The sequence below is a fragment of the Protopterus annectens genome, chromosome 10.part0 (assembly GCF_019279795.1).
Source record: "Protopterus annectens isolate FY-2018-M chromosome 10.part0, PAN1.0, whole genome shotgun sequence".
NCBI lineage: Eukaryota > Metazoa > Chordata > Ceratodontiformes > Protopteridae > Protopterus > Protopterus annectens.
This window is the reverse complement of record NC_056744.1, coordinates 541227946-541253971: the sequence shown is the minus strand read 5'-3', so window position 1 is coordinate 541253971 and position 26026 is coordinate 541227946. Positions and strand designations below refer to the sequence as shown.

The following is a 26026-nucleotide window of genomic DNA, read 5'->3' as shown; positions in this document are numbered from 1 at the left end:
AAGGGTTCGCATCTAGAAATAAAGAGGTTATAGTGACCCTCTACTCGTCACTCATCAGACCCATCATAGAGTACAATGCCCCATTTGGGATGTACCTCACAAGACACTTCCAACAGCTGGAAAGACCACAAAAGTACCTCACCAAGAGGATTACTGGCCTCAAACATATGTCCAATGCAGCCCGACTGGAAAAACTCCGGCTGTACTCAGTGGCATATCGCCTACTCAGAGGTGATCTCTGCCTGACTTACAAAGCCATGTCCAACTCAGAATTGATGGATGAGCTCCACCTAAAGAAATCCAAGTCACTGCGAGCCACTCGCTCTAGTGAGCTAAACCTCGCCACAACAATAAACAGAACATGCTAGAGGGATAGATTCATGTCACAGAGACTCCCCATGCTTTGGAACAAAATTTCTAACTACATTAGGCAGAGCCCCTCACTAACACTCTTCAAGAGAAACCTTGATGAGTGGATGGGTAACAGAAAATACACCCCTGGGATCACTTCATTGGCTCCTCTTGACAGAGGCTCAGTTAATTAATCAATGGGGGTTGCGAAAGCTGACACACTCTGGCTAAGCTTATAAATGCCCTTGGGCAGATAGCCTAGTACCTACCTATGAATCTATGAACCTATAAGGTGTAATCCCATGGATGAGGCAGTCAGCCAGAGGTTCATGGCTAGCCTGCACAGGGGTTAAGACTGACTTCCTTCCTGTTTGTTGATGTACCACATTACTGTGGTGTTGTCTGTTTTGACAAGGAGAACCCCTGGCCTGAGATGAGGCCAGAAGGATGACACAGCCTTCTGTACTGCAATAATTTCCTTCTGGTTGATGTGCAAGGGAAGGTGCTGGGCATCCTAAAGGCCCTGGGTGTACCTGCCCCCTAGGTGGATGCCCCAAGCAACTCTGAAGCGTCGTTGGTGAGGGTCTGGCCTGTGGGGCAGTAGATGAAGGGGAGACCCTGGTTCTTCGCACATGCCTCTGCCCATCAGAGCAACTCTGCCCTTTTACATGGGATCAGAGGCAGGGAGGTCTCCAGATGTTGGGAATGCCAGCACCAAAGGTTCCTTAGGTACCACTGAAGTTTCTTCATGTGCAGTCTGGCTAGAGGAATCAGAAGGATGCAAGATGCCATGTATACCAAGGCTTCCAAGAACTTCCTTGCTGTGAGTTGAGTTTGGGACACCAGTTGAGTAAAGTAGAGAGACAGGAATTTCTGCTTCTCTGGGGTTAGGAAGGCCATTTGGGATACTGTGTCCAGCAGAGCTCTCAGGAAGATGATACTCCTGGAGGGAGTCTGCTTTGATTTCCTGTCATTGATGGTGACTCCCAAGGAAGTGAGAAGGGTTTTTATGAAGAGTAAGTCCTGCAGGAACTTTTCTTTGCTCTCTGCCTGGATGAGGCAGTTGTCCAGATAGGGATAAATCTGAATGTTTTTCTGTCTGCAGAACGCTATGGCCGGGGCCAGGCATTTGGTGAAAACCCTGGGAGCAGTAGATAAGCAAAAGGGAAGAGCAGATAACTGAAAGTGCTGTGAGACTGCTCTGAAATGTAGGAATTTTCTGCAGGACTCCCTTATGGGGATATGGACATATGCATGTTTTAGGTCCAGGGTCACTAACCAGGCATTTTTTGTCAGCATAGGCAGCAGGTGCTGCAAAGTTAGCATTTTGAATTTGGGGACCACCAGGGAGGTGTTCAGAATGGATAGATTCAGGATGGGGCACCAAATGCCCTCCTTTCTGGGAACAAGGAATAGCCTGGAATAAAAGCCTTTGCCTGCTTGATCTGTGGGAACAGATTCTACTGCCCCCTGGGATATGAGGGTTTGGACTTGTTTTAATCCCTCTGCCCACCGATTTGGAGGTAAGTCTGGGTACCCTTTGGGGATTGGGAGTTCTTAGAAAGTGAATATGTATACCCGGAAAATGATCTTTAAGACCCATTGGTCCTTGGTTACAGACAGCCAATTTTCTTTGCAGAGGGACAACCTTCATCTGAGCTTTTAGGTGAAGGGAGAGCAGAAGGGGGGTAGGGAGTCATTGAGAGTTTTTGTCATAGAGGGATGGCTTAGAACTCCCTGCCTTAGAGGCAGATGTGGTCCACTGTTTGGTTCTCTGTTGTCCCCGCTGTAGGGACCTGGGTGGCCTGTTCCTGCTGGGCTTAGCTTGCCACTGTTTGCTAGGGGCAGGAAAGGACCAGTGCTTAGAGGGAAAGTTCCTGCTGAATCTAGGTGGCTGAACTTGAAAGAAATCTTTTACTGTTTGCATAGATTTTGCTTTGTCTTCCATTTTCTTAAGAACCTCTTCTGCTTTTTCCCTAAACAAGCGGTCTTTGTCCAAAGGTGCATCAATTAACATTGACTTGACATGATCAGGTAGAGGTTGGTCCTTCAACCATGCATGTCTCCGAATGACAGATCCAGACAATGCTGCCCTGCTTAAGGCTTCTAGTGCATCATATCTGCAGTGTAAAGAATGCCTAGTCACTTCACAAGAGGAGTGCAATAAATCTGCTAGCTCCTGAGAATTGGCACAGTCAGGAAAAGTAGAAATCTTTTGCTTTAATAGTTCCAAAGTGTGCTGTTGATATTTTATCATATGGAACTGACAGTTGAGAGTTCTGATGGCTAAGGTTGCAGAGGTGTATACCTTTTTTCCCCATCTGTCCAGAGCTCTGGCCTCTTTATCAGAAGGCTAGGGTTCTCTGCAGAACTCGCCCTGGCTCCTTTAGGGCCCTGTGTGACGACCTCTGGGTCTGCAGCAGAATTTCTGTACAGGAATTTGTGGGTGTCTGGTACCCTGTAATACCGGTCAGGCTTACTGGGAGCAGGAGGAAGGGCATCCGGGGCTAAAATGAAGTCAAGAAAAACATCATCCACCACATCTAAAACAGGGGGATGGAAAGAGGTCTGTGCTGAGGAAGATCTAGAAATTCTCTTAGCCTTTTCTTGGATTGAGGGTAGTCCTGAGATTCCCATTGGAAATGCTCCCTGAGGGTATGGAGGGTTTCCCTAAAGGAAAAGTCTTCTGGTGGGGAGGCAGAAGGGATGGATTCCTCTGCATCTGAATCCTCATAAGCAGTAAGAGGTTATTGATCCTCTTCCAAGTCTGAATAATCTGATTCCTCAGAATCCTGCTCTGTCAATAATTCAGGAGAAGGGAGTCTTTTTCTTTTAGAAGAAGAGGCCTGATTGCCCCTGACAAGGGAAATAAGATCTTCTGCCATCTTATGCATCTGGGCCTGGGGTGGAGGGGCAGGAGGAAGATGGTGGCTAGAGGAAGATTTCCTAGGGATGGCCTAAGAGAAGTCATTAGTCTGAGATTAGCGGTAGTTGGGTGAGAAGACACTGGTTTCTGACTGGAATCGGTAGTGCAAAAGACATCCTCGGAAGCCGCTACATGCCTAGCATCTCCAGACCCAACCAAGACAGAGGCAGGCAAAAGCTCTGAACATGAAGAAGATTTCTGCGGCATACCAGACTCTGAAAGCGTCTCAGTAGAGGCCTACATGACAATCACATTGGGCATCAGGGGCTGCGAAAGCACCTCACTGAATTCCGGAGTACAGACGACCTGTTTACCGGAGCAGTCGCTGGAAGGCTTCGCCTTGTGAGGTCTGTCTCTATCCTTATCCTTACGCTTTTTTTGAGGTTCTGCTGATGGTTGGTTAACTGACGTCATATGAGAAGATGGAGTACGAAAATAACTATCAACAAAAAGAGCTCTCTGACAAATAGGTCTCACATTAAAGAGGGCACAGAACCGACAGCGGGCTACGTCATGATCTGGGCCTAAACAAGTAACACAGTAAGAATGACAGTCTTGGTGTGGGGTTTGCTTGTTAACTTTTTCGGACATCGATTAGTACGAGAAAAAAGAGATCCCCCAATGGGGTACTTAGCTTTAGACATTTTCAATTGTGATGTGAACTCTGATAGTGACCAACCGGCACACTTGTGAACTACTTCTGCTACGGGCTCCACAGTAAGAAAGACTGATGTAATGGCATCAGCTGCCTTGCTTTATAGCACTGACGAACTGACGTCAGTCTACAGGTGACAGCAGCTGATGCAGAAAAACACTGACTCTGGTATTCGGGCCAGCCGAGGCCTACCACAGCAGTGATAACCCACAGGTGATAATTGCAACAGTGAAACACGAAGAACATCTGCTTCTGCTATGGGCTCCATGGCAAGAAAGACTGATATAATGGCATTGGCTGCTCTCCTTTATAGCACTGATGCCCTGACGTCAGGCAGCATGTGACAGCAGCCAACACAGAAAAAACACTGACTCTGTATTCGGGACGTCCGAGGGCTACCACTGCAGGGATAACCCATCGGTGATGACTGCAACAGTGAAACACGAAGAACATAATGTGCATGCCCTGTACAAGAGAGGTGTGGTGGTTTACGGCACTAACATGATTCCAGGTCTGTCCTGACTTTAGTATGACATTTGGCATTAACCAACAGATATACACGTCAGTGATCAAGGCAGAGACAGCTGTTGCCCATAATACTGTGGAGATGGTGAGTGCACTGCAAGGCTTGCATGTTGTCATACAATAGCTGTATGGCCTGCAGGATGATAAGAAATGTCTGTGCAGTGACATGTGGTATAGAGACAGGTAGCAGACAGGGCTGCTTTTTCCATGGCTAAGAATGCATTTACTGATGCTTCCATGAGGCAAACAGTAAATGGATTCCATTCTGCCTCTGCATGCCTTCCTGTCCATGGCCACTTGCTTTTTGTCATTTTTAATTTATTTGCATTTACTTAAACTGTATTTGCCTTAATATTGCTACACACTCAAGTGTGCTAGCTTGTACTGGTTTTTACTGCTGTTTTAACTGCTTTTCTGCAAAAAAAAAAAAAAAACGTTCTAAACTTGTTTCCCACCTTTTCTGTATCTAGCCTAGTCCAGATACAGATTTGCTGTATCCAGGACTGTTTTATAAGTTTCTGAGCTCCCCAGACCTTTCTGTGTTGGAGACAAACCTTCTAGCTTATCAGTGGGAGTGGTAAGCACTAGGTAGTCTATCTACTACAGGAGGAGTGGTTGCTGACCCAGAAATTGTAGTTTATTAGCCATTTGTGCAGTTTTCCATCCCTTTCAACTTTCTGGTTTAAAAGCCCGTGTTTGTGAGGGTTTGTGCTTGTTTAAGGTCTGTGGATCCAGTTTTGGCATCCTGCAGACTGCCAGAGCAACATGAAAGATAAAGAGATACTCTAAGTGCCTCCATTTTGATTTTTTCATAATTTACTGTTCTCTGCACTTTTTTTTTTTTTGTTGTTTTTAATTTATCTGCATTTATTTCAACTCATTTGCCTTAATATTGCTACACACTCATGTGTGCTAGCTTGTACTGCATTTTCAAGTAATTCTGCTACTGTTTTAACTGCTTTTCTGCAAAAAAAAAAAAAAAAAATTCTAAGCTTGCTTCCCACCTTTCCTGTAACTAGTCTAGTCCACATACAGATGTGCTGTATCCAGGACTGACTGTTTTGTAATTTTCTGAGCCCCCCAGACCTTTTTGTGTTGAAGGGAAGCCTTCTAGCTTATCAGTGGGAGTGGTAAGTACTAGGTAGTCTATCTAGCACAAGAGGAGTGGTTTCTGGCTCAGAAGGTGTAGTTTATTGGCCATTTGGGCAGTTTTTCCGTGTCTTTCAACATTCTGGTTTAAAAGCCCATGTTTACATGGGTTTGCACTTGTTTAAGCTTCTCGCATCCAGTTTTGGTGTCCTGCAGACTACAAGAGCAACAGGAAGGAGAAAAGAGATACTCTAAGTGCCTCCATTTTGATTTTTTCATAATTTACTGCTCTCTGCACTTGTTTTTTGTCATTTTTTAATTTATCTGCATTTATTTAAACTGTATTAGCCTTAATATTGCTACACACTCGTGTGCTAGCTTGTACTGCATTTAAAGTGTTTTTGCTACTGTTCTAACTGCTTTTCTACAAAAAGAAAGTTCTAAGCTTGTTTCCCGCCTTTCCTGTAACTAGCCTAGTCCAGATACAGATTTGCTGTATCCAGGACTGTTTTGTAAGTTTCTGAGCCCCCCCAGACTTTTCTGTGTTGGAGGGAAGCCGTCTAGCTTATTAGTGGGAGCGGTAGGTAGCCTATCTACCAAAAGAGGAGTGGTTTCTGGTCCAGAAATTGTAGTTTATTGGCCGTTTGGGCCTTTTTTCCATTCCTTTCAACTGTGCACTGGTGCTCAGCTGAGGTAAACTATTACTGGTTCCAGAAAGTCTGTTCTTCAATTTTCCCCTTAGAACGTGCTTGTTCCTTTACTTCTTGCACTTCAATTAGTGTAATCAGATAGCACTTTAACAGGCTTTTGTAGCATTTATTGTAGCACACTTAGGTACTCTCAGCACTAGCTGTTCCTATGCAGTAACAGCACCAGTACTTATTACTTATGACCATCCCTCCTGGTATGATTGTAGGGTAATTTCCTGTGCTTTCTCCTGCTAACATGGTGCACTTGGGCATTCTGAGACACTGTGGCAACTGTCTAATGTACGCAGACAACCCTCTCCTCTTACCTGCCAACATTCATATACCTGTGAGAGATGCACTTATATCACCAAACTGGAACCAGTGCACACTCTAACCAAGACTGGACTAGCTGGTCAAGAGGAGAAGGTCAACACCTGCAACTCATTACATAGAACACACAGCTCTCCAAAACACCAACCATCACAACCCACACATATAAACACAAACCATACACCCACCTTCGTGGAGAGTGTCAATAAAAATTTACCCAAAAAACAGAGACCCTGAGACAGAAACGCACTCGACCACCGCAACACAACACCAACCCCAGAACACATAGCTCACCACCACAGTGTGCCCCTCAACCCAAGCCCTTAAGGCAAAACACTTTGCTCAAATGTACTAATCGTATGAGACTCAATTGTGAGGCACATTGATGTCCCACTCACTACAAGGTGACAGTCAGTTGTCTATCAGGTGCCAGAATCCACCACATAACACATATACTCAGGTCACTCCACAACAAGTACAAATATGACTCAGTCATTGTCCATGTGGATGTGAATGACCTGAGACGTACCTCCCTGGGCTATGTGAAAAGAGATGTAATGGAACTCTTGGATTATGTGGCCCAGGCAGGTATGGCCCTAGCCCTGTGCAGTATTCTACCGTCACCCAGAATGATAACACAGTATGAGCAGGAAATGATTGACTTCAACAACTGGCTAAGTTTCTGGTGTCATTCTAAGGGGATCCGGTATCTGTTTGCCTGGGACGACATGATCGACAGACCTTGATGCATTGCCAGAGACAGCCTGCATCTGCCACCCCTGGGATTCCAGGTACTGGCTAAGGCTTTTGCCACCGTTATAGTGCCTTTTTTAGGCAGTGTTCCAAAGACCAAAATTCCACCATAACAGCTACAAACAAATGCAAACTGAGGGTAATGCTGCTAAATGTTAGAAGTCTAAGTCTCAAGACGCACTCACTCGAAGCTCTCCTCACAATATAGAATGTCGACATCTATGCTGTAACGGAGACCCGGTTTAAAGAGGCAGAAAGCACCCCTGCGCTCCCAGGCTACAACTCATTCCATACCATTCGGCCCCAGAATACAGCCAGAAGCTCCAAAGGTGCTGCTGTCGCCATATTCTTAAAGGATACACACACTTCTAGACTGGTAGCCCACCATAATGCATCCGAGATACTTCAGGTACAACTAACACTGGGTAAGACAGCGATACAAGTCATAGCCTGCTACAGAACCCCAAACATGTCCCTAGACCCTCACTCCAACTTCCTAAGTACCCTGGAATCTATCAAGGTCCAACCCAATACTCTCACACTGGGTGACTTCAACTACCCCTCCATCAACTGGGAAAACTATTCAAGTACCAATGTACAGGTCCAACGCTTTCTGGAATTTATCAGTTCCAATGCCCTCAAACAACTCATTCTGACCCCCACTAGAGGAAGCAACATCCTTGACCTTCTTATCACCAACATGGGAGACCATTGCTCCACATCTATAGTCAATTCCTCCCTGGTTAAATCTGACCACAAACTGATCACTATGGAAATCTCCATCTCACCTACACCCCTCGTTAAGGTGACCACCCTGAAAAACTTCTCTAAAGCTGACTTTCGGCTCCTAAAAACAGAGAGAGCTAACTTCTTGGCACCCATGACAATGGGATAACAGCTGTATGATTGCCAAACCATATGCCAATGCACTGTACGAGCATGTACACAAATGCATGGACCTTGCCATACCAAACAGAACTAAGATACTCTCCTCCAAAAAAAGGAAGCCAATCTGATGTTCCCCAGCCATCAATAAACTCTACAACAGAAGGAAGAAACTGTTGCAGAAAAAAATGAAGTCACAAGGTTGGAAAACCTCCCTTATCAATCTCAACAAAAAGATGAGATCCCTTATCAAATCCTCTAAAGCCAGCTATGAAGGCAGAATTGCATCTGACATCAAAAACAACCACAAAGCCTTCTATAGCTATATCAAAAACTCAAAGGCAATACCCACATTTGCTCTGAGTTACTGCACAACTGCTCCTCCTATACTGAGCCAACATATATAGCCAACATGCTGGCCGGCAGATTCAGTGGCAACTTTACCCCTCTCCCCACCAAGGGCCCTATCACAATACCAGAAGAAAGCCTGGTGCCCACCATTTCTGTGGCACAGGTAAAAGCTGCATTGTCCAAAGCCAAGAATACAGCATCCATGGGACCTGATAATATCCCTGGTGGCATCCTACATGAGCTACAAAATGAACTGGTGCCACATCTGTGTGCCCTGTTCAATCACAGCCTTACCTCAGGCTATGTGCTCAATGAATGGCGCACTGCTACAACAGTCATCCCACTCCATAAAGGGGGGAGGAACTACAGACTCTGGGAACTATCGCCCCATTAGAATGACGATTCTGGTATTCAAAACTATGGAGCACATCATCATGGACCTGCTTAACATAAATATAGGCAATCTCCAAACTCTTGATCCCACTCAGTTTGGCTTTCTCAAGGGGAAATCCTGCCTGCTGAACCTGGTTGACTTCTTCAAGGCAGTCACCAAGGCTGTGGATGAGGGTAAGGCAGTGCATACAGCCTACCTCGACCTGGCCTTCAAGGTCTTTGATATCATTTCCCACTTAGGTATCGCTGATAAACTCAACAGACTAGGCATCAAGCCTTACATCACTAGGTGGGTTGCAAATTGGCTCACAGACAGGACCCACAAAGTGAAAGTTGCGGATTCCAAGTCAGCCTGTCAACCAGTCATGAGTGGAGTCCCACAGGGCTCGGTCCTGGGCATTCTCCTGATTGGCATCTACTTCTCAGAAGTCCAGGCCAACATGGAGGGACTCTGGCTGACCAAGTCTCTTATCACCTACTTAGAGGTGATCTCTGCTTGACTTACAAAGTCATGTCCAACCCATCTCTACTTGAAATGCTACACCTAAAGAAATCCCAAACCCCCCCCCCACACACACCACATGCTCCAGAGATCACAACCTCATTACCACAATTAACAGAACATGCTGGAGGGACAGGTTAATCTCCCAAAGACTGCCCATACCCTGGAATAAGCTTCCCATTCATGTCAAGCAGAGCACCTTGCTGGCCCTCTTCAAGAGAAATCTTGAGGAGTGGATGGGTAACAGAAAGTTCACTCCAGGGATCATTCCAGTTTCCCTATGGGATAGGGGCTCTGTGAACTAACATCGGATGGCACGGTGCCTGGCAAATTTTGTTTGGGCTAGGCTTGTAAAAGCTCCAGGGCCATTAGCCTAGTACACACCAATGAACCTATGAACCTATGCGGGGCCAAATGCAAGGTGCCCACAAGTCCAAGCATGCCTGCGTAACACAGACTGTTCTTATTTTATTTTATTTATCCTTTGTTGACCATGTTAATCCCAGTAGGCTAGTAGCCTCTTTTCAGGGGAGACCAGAGGTGGCATTTATACTATATGGGGAAATTTGGCCAGGGCATCGGAGAATTTCTCCTACTCATCATTGTTGTGAGTGGGACCCATTTTGGAGGAGCACTTCCTGTTTCCATCCCAGGTGCAGAGGCAGCCCAGAGAAACAGGAAAGCAGATGGACAGAGACGGAGATAATGGAGTGGCGAAAGAAATGGAGGAGAAAGCAAATATTGATACCAGAGAATGCAGAAATGTTACAAAGAAATCTGTTTGATGGAGATGAGTTAGCAAATGATGAATGTATAACTACAACCCTCCAGTCAGGAGGGTTGTGTGAGGATTTACTTAAAGAAATGGTGGTGCAGAATGAGCCATAAAATGAAGGAAATGTTTCCTGGGGGGACAGTATGGAGAAAATATAAAAGGAGGATGCAGAGACAATCCTAAAGAATAGCGGTGAAATGGAAAAGAAAACACGAAGAAAGTAAAAAAAGGCAAAATTGGAGTAGCAGAAAAGAAAGCAGAAGAAAATGAAAAAAAAAACTGGAAGTATGTGGTAAGGATTAAAAGTAAAGAAGACAAAGGAATGGACAGATATGAAGTGTGGGACAATTTAATAGCTCTGTTGGGTATAAAAAGTAATGCGGCAACAGTATTTATTTTTACTAACATTTTGAGGCATTTTGTGACATTATAGTTCAGTCTGTTTTTCAACAGAAACTTTTCTTGGAGAATTTACAAAAAAAGAAAGACTGTAATGCATGGAATATTTACGTGATAAAAGCATTTAACAGGGAAATAAAAAAGAAAATTCATGTAAATTTTTGAACAGCGGTAGAATAAGAGACTTTGAAAGCACAATTGAAAGCCGTGTAAATAAGTACTGGACATTTCAAAAGTTTATGATGAAAATGGTTTGTGGAATGGTGACTGAAATTGTAATATTGTGTTAAATATAGAAATAGAATATATATATATATATATATATATATATATATATATATATATATATATATATATATATATATATATATATATATATATACACACACACACACACACACACACATACATCAAGCAAGAAAAAAATTATATACACATATACCAAGTATGATAAATTTGTAAGGGAACTACTGGAAACAATCCAATTTTTTTTTTGTGGAAAAGGACATTTGATAAGTAACTGTGACAAAAGAAAATGTTATATTTGTGGGGAAATGGGACATGATACAAAAAATGTGAAAAATGCGTTATAAATGTAACAAAATTGACATTCATGGATGGATTGCAAATTGAAGACAACAGTAAGGAAAAAGGAAAAGAAAATGAACACAGAGAAGTTTTAGAAGTAATAGAAATAGAAGAAAAATTAGATGAGAAAAAATATTAAAGAGGACATAAAGGAAGGTTCTGAAATATGTGATAAAGAAGACATAAATTGGGAAACAGTAAAAGAAAAATAATTATTTTGGTTAAAGGGTAAAAGACAGAAAAAGAAAACTTAAAGGGATATGTACAAAAGAAAAAAAAGGAAGGAAATAAATGAAAAGGAATATACACAGTCAATGATTTTAGGCTGGTACAATGGTTAACGTGTTTGACTAACAGTCACAAGGTACAGTGTTTGACTCTCACCTTTGGGAGGAAATTGGCTAGGCTTCGAATGGCTCATTAAGAAAGCTAGCATAGTAATGCCCATGAAACCATGAATCTAAGGAAAAGTAAAAATGAAAATTTTAGAGTGCTTTTTGTAAATGTGAACAGTATTAATTAAGAATATAGTAAGAAGAATAGGGATTTTGGAGTAATGTAATACAGGGGATGCAAATGTAATTATATCAAAATACACAAGAGGCCAGATTTAATAAAACCTACACCACATATACATGTTATGTATTCAAGACCATTTTTATCACATTTTTTGTGCTTTCTAGTCACTCAGAAAGATTACACTAAGTGTACATGTAGTTGACACTTTGTGGTAACCTTTACGAATCCTTGCCAATATTTAAAGTTGCAAGAATATCAGTAGGAAAACTAAAATTAGGAGGAAGAATGAGTGAGTTATGTGTGTGCTGTCTGTTCACTTGCAATGGTGTACACTTAATGTACACTTAGTGTAGGCATTACTGAATCCCAGGGAACATTTTTAACAAATGAAAGAAAAAAAAAAAAAAAAGATTACAAACAGAGAAACCGTGCAGAGGAAAAATAATCTGGAATTTGGGGAATGACAGATGTTCTGGAATACCCATATTCTACAGAAATACAGTGAAGATATTAGGTGTGACTTTAGCAAAAATGGGAAGAAGAAACCATTATAGATTTAAAAAGGAAAGAACAAGCATATAGAATTATAACATTATATGCTTATACTAACTGTAAAGAAAGGAAAAGCTTATTTCATCAGATTTTAAACTATGTAGTGATAACTATGAATATTATAATAACAGGAGACTTTAATTATGATTTAAAAGATAAGCATAAAAAGAAAGGAGGAAATGATATAAGAAAAATGTTAGAAGTTATAAGATGTGGTAAGTTAAAACTTAGGGACAAAATTCATGGACTTACAAAGGGACATTTTGTTGGGAGGGTGGCCTAATGGTTAAGGTGTTTGCCTTGCAAACACAAGGTGCAGGGTTTGAGTCTCACAAGGGATAATTGGCTAGGCTTAAAATGGCTCGCAAGGGCAGTTAGCTTAGTACTAATCTATGGACCTATGAACCTATGACATGTATAGAAGTGAAACACATTATTTTATAAGGTTTAGTTATAGGAGGTAGTTGAAACAGGATTTTCTGATCATCTTGCAATATGGCTAGAGATAAAGGAAAATGAGGAATTTATAAAAATAGACAAAGGAACAGAAAATATAAATGAGAAATCATGTAATGAAGAAGGAATGAGATTAGTAATGCAGTTATGGAAAGATCATATTACTATGAAAACATTTTATAAAAATTGGTCTGAATAGTGATGATATTTAAGGAAAAATACAAAATATTTTTTTACTGTAGCAATATGATATAAGAAAAGTAGAGAAAGAAAGATATAAAAGGACATGTAACAATGCATTGGAAGATTTAGAACATAGTGATAGAAAGTATTTTGACAAAGAAAAAGAATTATAAGAAAGAAATCAAGAAAAAAATACAAGAATTGTTATATAAGCAAATATATTTTAAAAGAAAAAAGAAAAAAGTATCAAGTTACTTAAGCAGATTAGGAAAAAAAGATGGTAGTGTAATGAGAGAAGTAAAAAACGTAAAGGGAGAAACTGAAGGAAATGATTATGAATAGTGTAGTACAATATGTGCAAGAAATGTTTAAAGAAAAACAAAGGCAGTGAAAAAACATGGAAAATAAAAAAAGTTAATAGAAAAAGAGAATAAAGAGTCATTAAGGTATATTTCTTTAAATGAGCTACATAAAGTATTAGGACAAGTAAATATGGATTTGGCTACAGGACAAAATGGAATAGAGTAAGAAGTGTATAAAAATGTAAGGGACTGGCAAAAAAAATTGAAGATTTTGAATATATTACTGCTGCACAGGTTAAAACAGCACTGTCCACGGCCAAGGCAACAAACTCTGGGCAAAACTGCAATCCAAATTGTAGCTTGCTACAGATTCCCCACCATGCCCCAGGATCCCCACTCCTCTTTCCTTGATGTACTGGAAAATATTAGGGTTCAACCAAACACCCTAATCATGGGCGACTTCAACTATCCCACCATTAACTGGGAAAACTTCTCGTGTACCAACTCCTTAGCTCAACGCTTTCTGGAATTCATAAACTCCAATCCCTGGATCAAATTATCTACACCCCCACCAGGGGCAACAATATTCTAGACCTAGTCATTACCAACATGAGTGACCGGTGTTCCACACCTGAAGTCAACTCCTCGTTGGTCCGATCTGACCATAAGCTAATCACCCTTGATATCCACATCCCGTCCCCACCCCCCTTTAAGGAAACCACGGTAAAAAATTTCTCCAAAGCCAACTTCATGCTTCTTAAGACAGAAGTGGTGAACTTCATGACACCCATGCAGATGGACAATACAGTTACAACTGCTGAATCCTACACAAATGCACTCTATAAGCACTTACACAAGTTCATGGATCGTGCTATCCTCCAAAAAAAGGAAGCCAATTTGGTGGTCCCCTGCCATAAACAAACTGTACAACAGAAGGAAGAAACTGTTGCAAAAGAGAGTAAAATCCCATGAGTGGAGGAGCTCCCTGGTCAGCCTCAGTAAGAAGCTGAGATCCCTTATAAGATCCTCCAAAGCTAGCTACGAAAACAAAATAGCCACTAATTCTAAGGACAACCACAAAGCATTCTATAGCTATGTCAAGAATCTCAATGGCAACACCCAGATCTGCTCTGAGTTACAGCACAATGGCACGATAATTACAGAACCAACTGATATTGCCAACATCCTGGCAGATAGGTTCAGTGCTAACTTTACCCCCCCCCCACCCACCCCCTAAAGGGCCTATATCTATACAGGAAGAATGCAGAGTCCCTGTAATCACAACTATGCATGTAAAAGATGCACTCTCTAAAGCCAAAAACACAGCATCCATGGGACTGGACAACATCCCAGGTTCGTTTTACACGAACTTCAGAATGAACTGGCTCCCCACTTAAGCACCATGTTCAATAATAGCCTCGCATCAGGCTTTGTGCCCACTGAATGGTGCACAGCAACAGTTATCCCACTCCACAAAGGGGGAGCCACCACTGATCCCGGGAACTATCGACCTATTAGCCTGACGAGCCTGGTCTGCAAGGCCATGGAACGTATCATCACGGAACTCATAAACAAAGACATTGGTAACTTCCAAACTTTGGATCCCACCCAGTTCGGGTTTGTGAAAGGCAGATCATGCCTCCTGAACCTGATCGACTTCTTTAAGGCAGTCACCAAAGCCGTAGATGAGGGTAAGGTGGTTCACACAGCCTATCTTGACCTCGCCAAGGCTTTCGACACCATCCCCCATTCTGGAATTATAGCTAAACTCACTAAACTAGGTATAAATCCCTACGTCACAAGATGGGTTGCCAACTGGCTCACTGAAAGAACCCACAATGTAAAAGTTGCAGACTCCAAATCTGACCTCAAAGCAGTGACAAGTGAAGTACCACAGGGTTCCGTCCTGGGACCTCTCCTGTTTGGTATCTACCTCTCTGAAGTACAGGCTAACACAGAAGGCCTCTGGCTAATGAAGTTCGCAGATGACTGCAAACTAGGAGCCATAGTCAAGTCCTCAAATGATGTGGAAATCCTACAGAAGGGCCTCGCTGAGACAGATGCCTGGTGTCAGAGCCATGGCCTCAAGCTCAATGCCAAAAAGTAACCAAAAAGGAATCCGGACAGGCTGAAGTAAAATATCTGTTTATTACGTTCCAAATCACACCAAAAACTTTTAAAATGACGAGAAATCCAAATGCAGTAAGCGCTTTCGTTTGGCTACGCCAAACTCCCTATGACAAAGGAGCCGTCATTGCATAAGTCTTTGCTGGCCAGGATTAAATGGTGTACTTTCTGTCGGAAGTATCCTTAGATTAAAATCCTTTGATAGTATTTATAGAAGCATTTGGAAATACTTTATCATCATCATCATCATCTTCTTTCGGCTGTTCCCGATAGGGGTCGTTACAGCGGATCATCTGTTTCCCATTTCTTCCTGTCCTCTGCATCATGCTCTTTCACACCAACCGCCTGTATGTCCTCTCTCACCACATCCATAAACCTTATCTTAGGCCTTCCTCTTTGCCTCTTACCAGGCAGCTCCGTCCTTTGCATCTTTTTTCCAATTTACCCAGCATCCCTCCTCAGCACATCCAAACCAACGCAATCTCACCTCTCTTGCTTTGTCTCCAAACTGTCCAACCTGAGTTGACCCTCTAATATACTGATTCCTAATCCTGTCCATCCTAGTCACACCCAGTGCAAATCTTAACATCTTTAACTCTGCCACATCCAGCTCTGACTCCTGCCTTTTCGTCAATGCCACCATCTCCAACCCATATAACATAGTTGGTCTCACTACCCTCTTGTAGACCTTCCCTTTCACTCTTACTGGTACCCGTCTGTCACAAATCACTCCTGACACTCTTCTCCACCCATTCCAACCTGCCTGTACTCTCTTCTTCACCTATCTTCCACATTCACCATTACTCTGAACTGTTGATCCCAAGTACTTAAACTCATCCACCTTTACCAACTCTACTCCCTGCATCCTCACCATTCCTCTACCCTCCCTCACATTTACACACATATATTCTGTTTTAGCCCTGCTGACCTTCATTCCTCTCCTCTCTAAAGCATATCTCCACCTCTCCAGAGTCTCCTCAACCTGGTCCCTACTCTCACTACATATCACAATGTCATCTGCAAACATCATAGTCCACGGGGCCTCCTGTCTGATCTCATCTGTCAACTTGTCCATCACCACTGCAAATAAGAAAGGGCTCAGAGCTGATCCTTGATGTAATCCCACCTCCACCTTAGACGTATCTGTCACTCCCACTGCAGTCCTCACCAATGTCACACTACCCTCATACATATCCTGTACCACTCTTACATACATCTCTGTCACTCCCGACTTCCTTATACAATACTACAACTCCTCTCTAGGCACCCTGTCATATGCTTTCTCTAAGTCCACAAAGACACAATGCAACTCCTTCTGACCTTCTCTGTATTTCTCCAACAACACTCTCAGAGCAAATATTGCATCTGTAGTGCTCTTTCCTGGCATGAAACCATACTGCTGATCACTAATCATCACCTCCCTTCTTAACCTAGCTTCCACTACTCTTTCCCATAACTTCAAGCTGTGACTGATTAATTTTATCCCTCTGTAGTTACTGCAGCTCTGCACATCACCCTTATTCCTAAAGATAGGTACCAAAACACTTTTTCTCCACTCCTCAGGCATCCACTGACTTTCCAAAATTTCATTAAACAATCTGGTTAAAAATTCCATTGCCATTTCACCTAAGCACCTCCATGCTTCCACTGGTATGTCATCAGGGTCAACAGCCTTTCCATTCTTCATCCTCTTCATAGCTGTCCTTACCTCCTCCTTGTTAATCTGTTTCACTTCCTGATTCACTATACCCACATCATCCAACCTTCTTTCTCTCTCATTCTCCTCCTTCATCAGTCCTTCAAAGTACTCTTTCCATCTACTCAACACACTCTCCTCACTTGTGAGTACGTTTCCCTCACTATCCTTTATCACCCTTACCTGCTGCACATCTTTCCCATCTCTGTCCCTCTGTCTAGCCAATTGGTACAGGTCTTTTTCTCCCTCTTTAGTGTCCAATCTCTCATACAACTCTCCATATGCTTTATCCTTAAACCTCCGCCACCTCTCTCTTTGCCATGCGTCTCATCTCCTTATATTCATGTCTACTTTCTTCATCTCTTTGACAATCCCACTTCTTCTTTGCCAGCCTCTTCCTCTGTATACTCTCTTGTACTTCCTCATTCCACCACCAGGTCTCCTTGTCCTCCTTCCTCTGTCCAGATGTCACACCAAGCACCTTTCTAGCAGTCTCCCTTACTAGCTCTGCTGTAGTTACCCAGCTATTCGGTAACTCTTCACTGCCTCCCAGTGCCTGTCTTAACTCTTCCCTGAACTCCACCTCACAATCACCCTTTTTTAACTTCCACCATTTAATCCTTGGCACTGCTTTCACACTCCTCCTCCTCTTCTTGATCACCAACGTCATCCTACAGACCACCCTTCTATGCTGCTTAACTACACTTTCCCTTGTCACCACTTTACAGTCTCCAATCTCCTTCAGACTGGCCCTCCTACATAGGATATAATCCACCTGTGTGCATCTTCCTCCACTCTTGTACATCACCCTATGCTCCTCCCTCTTCTTAAAACACATATTCATCACAGCCATGTCCATCCTTTTCGCAAAATCCACAATCATCTGACCTTCTGCATTCCTCTCCTTAACACCATACCTACCCATCACTTCCTCATCCCCTCTGTTCACTTCACCAACATGCCCATTGAGGTCCGCTCCAATCACTAGTCTCTCACCCTTGGGTACACTCACCACCACTTCATCCAACTCACTCCAAAATTTTTCTTTCTCATCCATCACACACCCATCTTGTGGAGCATATGCACTAACAATATTCATCATTACACCATTAATTTCAAGCTTCATAAACATCACTCTGTCAGGCACTCTCTTCACCTCCAAAACACTCTTGGCATACTGTCCCTTTAGGATAACCCCTACCCCCTTTCTCCTGCCATCCACACCATGATAGAACAATTTGAACCTGCCTCCTATACACCTGGCCTTACTTCCCTTCCATCTGGTCTCTTGCACGCACAATATATCAACCTTCCTTCTCTCCATCATATCAGATAGCTCTCTCCCTATACCAGTCATACTGCCAACATTCAAAGTTCCTACCCTCACTACTATACTCCTAACCTTCCTCCTCTCTTCTTGCCTTTAGGCATGCCTTCCACCTCCTCTTCTCCTTCGGCCAACAGTAGCCCACTTTCCGCCAGCACCCTGTTGGCTAACAGTACTGGTGGCGGTCGTTGTTAACCCGGGCCTCGACCAATCCAGTATGGAAATATGTAATGTTCTCCAAATAAGTAATTTAGCAGAGGTTTTACGCCAGATGCCCTTTCTGACGCAACCCTCCCCATTTATCCGGGCTTGGGACAGGCACAAAGAAATGCACTGGTTTGTGCATCCCCAGTGGCTGGGTTATTTGGAAATACTTTATCAATGTTTATTAATTACCATTCACACAATTTTAGATTTATACCTATATATAATTTATTTTTATATCGGATATGAATTTGAGGTATTGCACATTTTTTATGAATAATATTTAATAGAATGTATATTTGTTTAGAATGGATATTTACCAGAATGAAAAAGTTGTTATAAATAGAATGTAAACATGTTTTTTAAAAAAAATGTTCCATCATACATTTTTATTTTATTTAAATTCATTTACTATAATTGATTATTCTTATCTAGGGGTTCACTGTGTATTGGAGGGGAACTGATTGATGTAACAATGTAAAGAGCCATCCTGCATCTATTTAAACAACAGGAAATGACGGCTCCTTTGTCAGAGGAAGTTTGGCATAGCCAAACGAAAGCGCTTACTGCATTTGGATTTCTCGTCATTTTAAAAGTTTTTGGTGTGATTTGGAACATAATAAACAGATATTTTACTTCAGCCTGTCCGGATTCCTTTTTGCTTACTTGGTTTACAGTGCTCTCATTGCCTCGGTCAATGCCAAAAAGTGCAGTGTCATCCCCTTTGGTAAAAACTCTGTACCCATGAACTACCACATAGGCAGCAATCTACTTAACACTGAATGTGTGATAAGAGACCTTGGGACCCAAGTGGACAGTAGTCTCTCCTTTGATAGTCACATCACCACAGTAGTCAGGAAGTCCTTCTACGTGGCACACCTCATCATAAAAGGGTTCTCATCCAGGAAAAAATAGGTCATTGTTCCGCTCTACTAGACACTCATTAGACCCATTATAGAGTACAATGCCCCTTTTGGAATGTACCTCACAAGACATCTGCAGCAGCTGGAAAGGCCACAGAAGTACCTCACAAAGAGGATTACTGGCCTCAAACAAATACCCTACACTGACCGCCTCAAAAAATTCCAGCTTTACTCCGTAGCATATCACCTACTCCGAGGTGATCTCTGCCTAACATATAAAGCTGTGTCAAACCCAGAGCTGTTGGACATGCTACACCTAAAGAAATCCAAATCCCTCTGAGCTACACGCTCTAGGGACCTAAACCTTGTCACCACAATAAACAGGACATGCTGGAGGGATAGATTCCTGTCCCAGAGACTTCCCATACTCTGGAACAGGCTATCCATTTATGTCAAGCAAAGTTCTTCATTAGCACTCTTCAAGAAAAATCTTGATGAGTGGATGGGAAATAGGAAATACACCCCGTGGATCACTTCTGTGTCTCTGCTCGACAGCGTCACAGGAAAATAACTTTCTTGGGTGGCGTAAGCCAGAGAACCTTGTTGGCTGGGCTTACGTAGGCCCTTGGGCCGATAGCCTAGTACCTACCTATGAACCTATAAGAATACAGCTTCTATGGGACCTGACAATATCCCTGGCTGTGTTCTACATGAACTACAGAGTAAACTGGCACCTCCCCTGTGTGCCCTGTTCAATCACAGCCTCACCTCAGGCTTTGTCCCCACCAAATGCTGCACTGCTACAGTCATCCCTCTCCACAAAGGAGGAGCTAATACAGACCATGGGAACTATCACCCCATTAGCCTGATGAGTCTGATATGCAAGGCTATGGAACGCATCATCATGGACCTAATAAACAAGGATATAGGGAATCTCCAACCTCTGGATCCCACACAGTTTAGTTTTGTGAAGGGTAGATCATGTCTGCTCAACTTGGTCGACTTCTTTGAGTCAGTTGCCGGAGCTGTGGATGAAGGCAAGGTGGTTCATATAGCCTACCTTGATGACCAAGGCCTTTGACACCATTCCCCACTCAGGAATCATAGAAAAACTCACCATGCTAGGCTTCAACCCCTATATCACTAGGTGAGTTGAAAACTGGCTCACAGATAGAACCCAAAGTGTGAAAGTAGCTGACTCCAAGTCAGACTGCCAACTAGTCACGAGTGGAGTCCCACAGGGTTCGGTCCTGGGTCCTCTCCTGTTTGGTATCTACTTCTCTGAAGTCCAGGCCAACACGAATGGACTCTGGTCGACAAAGTCCACAGATGATTGCAAGTTGGGAACTATTATTAACTCCCCAAGTGATGTTGACATCCTACAGAATGGCCTCACTGAGACCAAAGACTGGTGTCAGAACCATGGCCTTAAGCTCAATGCCAAAAAATGTGTAGTCATCCCCTTTGGGAAAAACCCGGTTCCCATGAATTACCACATTGCTGGTACAGTCCACTGAACACAGAAGGCATTATAAGAGATCAGGGAACACAGGTTGACAGCAACCTGTCTTTTGATCACCACATTGCCACTGTGGTCAGAAAGTCCTTCTAAGTGGCACAGCTCATTACTATGGGTTTTGCATCCAGGAAGAAAGAGGTCATTGTCTCCCTCTACTCTTCCCTTATTAGGCCAATCATCGAGTACAATGCCCTATTTGGCATGCACCTCACTAGACACCTGCAACAACTGGAGAGGCCACAAATGTACCTCACAAAGAAGATCCTAGGCCTTAAACACTTGGCCTATATGGACAGACTCAAAAAAACTCCAACTATTCTCTGTCTCATACCACCTACTTAGAGGTGATCTCTGCTTGACTTACAAAGCCATGTCTGATCCAGCTATCTTAGAAATGCTACATCTACAGAAATCTCAATCCCTCTGCACCACATGCTCCAGGGACCTCGACTTCATTACCACAATCAACAGAACGCACTGGAGGGACAGGTTCATAACCCAGAGACTGCCCACGTGCTATGGAATAGACTTCCCATACATGTCAAGCAGAGCACCTTGCTGACCCTCTTCAAAAGAAATCTTGATGAGTGGATGGGAAATAGAAAATTCACCCCGGGGATAACTCCAGTGGCTCTACTCGACAGAGGCAATGGGAACTAAGGTTGGGTGGCACGATGTCAGGGTAATCCTATGGCTAGGCTTGTAAAGGCCCCAGGGCCATTAGCCTAGTACACACCTATGAGCCTATGTGGTTAAATTAATGTTTTATGTACTATAAAGAAAGAATTGTGTAGTGGAGTACTTAAATTCACATGGAAGAAGGAAGATGGAAAATAATTCAAAAACTGGAGACTGACAGTACTGAATAATAACGAATATAAGAGCTTTATGAAAATAATACAAACGAGATTTGAAACTGAAATGGAAAATATTATAGAAGATAGTATATGTAGTATAAAGGGAAAGGGTTATCAAGAATAATTAATGATAATTAGAGAAACCTCTTCTTCTTCTTTCGGCTTTTTCCCGGTTAGGGGTCGCCACAGTGGATCACCTGTCCTCTCAAGATTGGCAGTGGAGTTTTACAGTGTCGAGTTGCCAGCCCGGCGCCCAACCTTCCACAGAAGGCACACACATGCATGCACTCACACCTAGGGCCAATTTAAACTATTGATGATATTACAAACAGAAAAGAAGAAGCGAAAAATCATGATAGGAGACCTTAATAAGGCATTTGACACAATTGGACATGAAATCTTATGGGTAATAATGAAAGAATATAAGTGAGAAAATTAGGAAATTATATATGTCAGCATACAGTAATAATAAAGTAAAAATACTTGTAAATTGCTGGTTAAGCCAAGAGGTACATATGAGGAATAGTGTAGACAGGGATGTCCAATGAGTTGTACAGTCTTTGCATTAGCTATGAATGTGATAGCATGTGAAATACATTACAAAATGAGGGAGTCAGGGTATATAATACATGATTGGTTAAAAATTTCAGTTCTATTAACATATGCATATGGCATTATAATAATTGTAAAAAAACAAAATGTGGATAAAAGAAGTAATAATTTGCACAAATGAGTTTCTAGAGGTGATAAGTACAGCTTTAAATAAAGAGAAAAGTAAAAATCTAGATGATGTAGTACAGATATGGGGTATATATTTTCCAGTTAATTAAATTTCCCTGTGTTAGGCATAACATTTGGGAATAAATCTGTACATATAATTCAATGGGGAAAATGACAGAAGAAATAAAACAAACCTATATTTTCTGGAGATCCTATAAATTATCATGCAGAAAAAAGACTTATTTGATAAATTCCGTACTTTTGGTAAAAAAATAGCATACTTAGCAAGTGTATTTATTTTGTCAAACAGTATTTGAAAAGGAATTATATATTTTTTTCATTTATATGGGGTTCTAGATTAAACCCAGTAAAAATAGGAATTTTTATATAAATGAAGAAGAAGGAGATCTAGGGTTAATTAACCTAGTGGTATATGCTGCTTCATTAAATTTGTACAAAGTATTGAAGTGGATAAATGAAAAAGATGAGAGATTAATAGTAAAACTGTATAAATATAAGTATGAAACATTTTGGGGTGTGGTAAGAAAGTGCAAAAGAGAAAAGGGGTGTATAAATGAAGAAATAAAATGTTAGCAAAAATATTTTTGTGGAAAATAAAAATGAATGACATAGAAAAAGATAGAAAAGTATGGCATAAGAATGTAATGATAAAACATTACTATGTAAAACCATGGGAAAATTTAACAAATGAAAAAAAAAATAAAGCTATAAAAATAAGAAGCAAATGGGGTAATCAGAAAATAGAATGTCAAATGTTTTTGTGGAGACGGGCAATAGATATGTTGCAGTAAAAAGAAATATGTCATATAAAAAGTGATAGAATACATTGTCAAGAAGAAACAAATACAGAACATGTGTTTTTGAAATGTAAGAGAGTAAAAAAGTTATGGGGAAATTATGTACAGAAGATTTTTTCAAAGATATAAACAAGTGGATAAAATACATAGATATGATTAAATATGAATGTTATGAGAATATAAGTAAAGAATATGTTAAAAAAATAGATGCAATGTCATTTTATGTTATATGGGTTTTATGGAATGAAAGAATAAATTAAATTATGTTTAATGGAAAATGGATTTTAGCAACAATCTTCATCTTCTTTTGGCTTTTCCAGGCTAGGGGTCGCCACAGCGGAACACCTGTCTGCTCATGACTGGCGGTGGAATTTTACAGTAGCGAGTTGCCAGCCCAGCGCCCGACCTTCCACAGAAAGCACAAATGCACGCATGCACTCATGCCTAGGGCCAATTTAGAGTGTCCAATCCACCTACAGCATGTCTTTGGGATGTGGGAGGAAACCGGAGCACCTGGAGGAAACCCACGTGACCACAGGGAGGACATGCAGACTCCACACAGAAGGCACCCTAGCCGAGGATCGAACGGAGAACCTCTTGCTGTGAGGCAGCAACGCTAACCACTGCACCACCGTGGCCGCCTGGATTTTAGCAACAACATTAAGTAAAATCAGATGGTGGTTATGGAAAAAGGAGTGGGAAATTAAATAGGGATGAAAATTTAGTATGATTGTAAAGGAAATATATGTGTAAATTGATTTATGTATCTATGTATTTGCAAATATTTGTAAATATGTAAATATTTTCTATATAAAGGACCCCCTACTCTTTTTGACAAGTGCCGTGGGATCTCTTACAGCCACCTAAGCTACCACTAACTGAAGCAGCTGGGCTCTCAGTGTAATGTCTCACCTGAAGGACAGCACTGCAGTATCAGTGGTTGATCTACCTGGTGTGGGAAAAGAACCCACATCGTTTTGCAATGGAAGTGAGTGTGCTATCTGTTGTGCCACTGACACTTTTATAACACAGCATCTGTATTGGCTCTGGCTATAGAAGCCAATACTACTAGCAATGGAGATTTTCATGTTTATGGCAAACAGTGCTCCTTAGTCTCTACTCCTGGGATACCTCACCAGGCCATACATATTCCCTCTCATAGTTCTACACCTTTGATATTCCCTGTGGGCAGAAGAAGTACCACATATATTTATGGCCATCATGTTAGTCATGGGCACCATACATTTGTTCCTGAGATGGTAAATGACATCAAAGTGCACACTCCCATAATTCTATGCCATCCCTGCAGTGGGCCTCTCTGAGCTCTGAGACTTCAGGCAGCCACACTGCACAACACCAACTTCCACAACAAAGCAGTTCCACCTCACCACCAGATTTCCCCCAACTTGCTACCACATCTACCTCCCATGACCCAGACTCATATGATAATGTTGCTGTCACCTGTCACTGTGTTGTCTCCTTCTGTGCAAGTGATGACGATCACATCCTGTCTAACCCCTAACCCAAAAGGAAAGGTAATATCTGACGAACAGTGTGATCAGTAGGTGTGATAATGCATACATCATTTTATTTTGTTTTATCTGTACTGTGGCCAGAAAGTATGGATCAGATGCTACCTCTTTACCACTGTTGTGATGCACTGCATCTGCCTCTCCCACATATGTGGCACCACTGCAACCAGTTCACACTCTACAGCTATGATATGCCTACTGGGATGCTATCCTGTTGGTGTAGCTAATTCCACAGTGCCATATTATGCAACATGGAGCAAACAATACGGATTTGGCTGCAAGTCTCTAATGAATACTACAGGACTTTATCAGATGAATCAAGGCAGTGGAACTGTCCCTTCATTTAGCCAAAACTGTGTTTTGCCATGTTTCATGTTTCTGTATGTACACTGTTCTATATTATCTCTGCTATGGTCTAGAAGTCGAGGATAGGAGTCATCAACCATGGCTCCAGTAAATGTCTGGCACTACCTGCATAAGCACTGTACCTAATCTGCATTGAGACCTCATTTCCAGATCTTTAAGCAGTACTTGCATGTATTCTATTTTGCACTATCTGTATTGTATTCATACTGGTAATCAGTCATACTATCTAGAAATTCATTAGGGCTGCAAAGAAATACAATAAAATGGGATAATGGTATAAAACAACAGCATACTACACAAACAGAAACAAGTCAAGAATAAATTAAGAAAAAAGCGAGTGGTACACATGCAGGCAAGCTAATTTAAACTAATGAAGACAGCTTATTTCATTCCAACTCTGATTACCAATTTATATACTGACTATTCACCTTAGTGACACTACTGCTGACAGAGACGAGCACATTTGGGAAATTAATGTTTACAGTTTATAATTCTAATTCATTTAATATAACTATAAAGCAAAACTGATATTTTTGCTTAAAATAACATTACACTCTAAATCTAAAACTAGAGGATATTTTAGAATTACATGGAAATGATCTGGAAAGAAGTATCTCTTACAACTAGAAGAAACGTGACAAAACTGAAACTTCAGACAAAACTGAAACTTCAGACTGCAGATTTAAACATACATATATATATTCACTTTGGAAAAAAAAGTTAACCGTCTGCTATTAAAATTGTATTCAGTTTATAAACTCTGTACTCAGAGAC

At 41.8% G+C, this 26026-nt stretch overlaps 1 protein-coding gene across 2 annotated transcripts in view; it reads right to left on the bottom strand.

The window, feature by feature from the left end:
• The window catches only part of LOC122813211 (4-trimethylaminobutyraldehyde dehydrogenase-like), a 308845-nt gene that overhangs the window by 217404 nt on the left and 65415 nt on the right, over positions 1 to 26026 (bottom strand). The gene's annotated exons all lie outside the window — the stretch shown is intronic.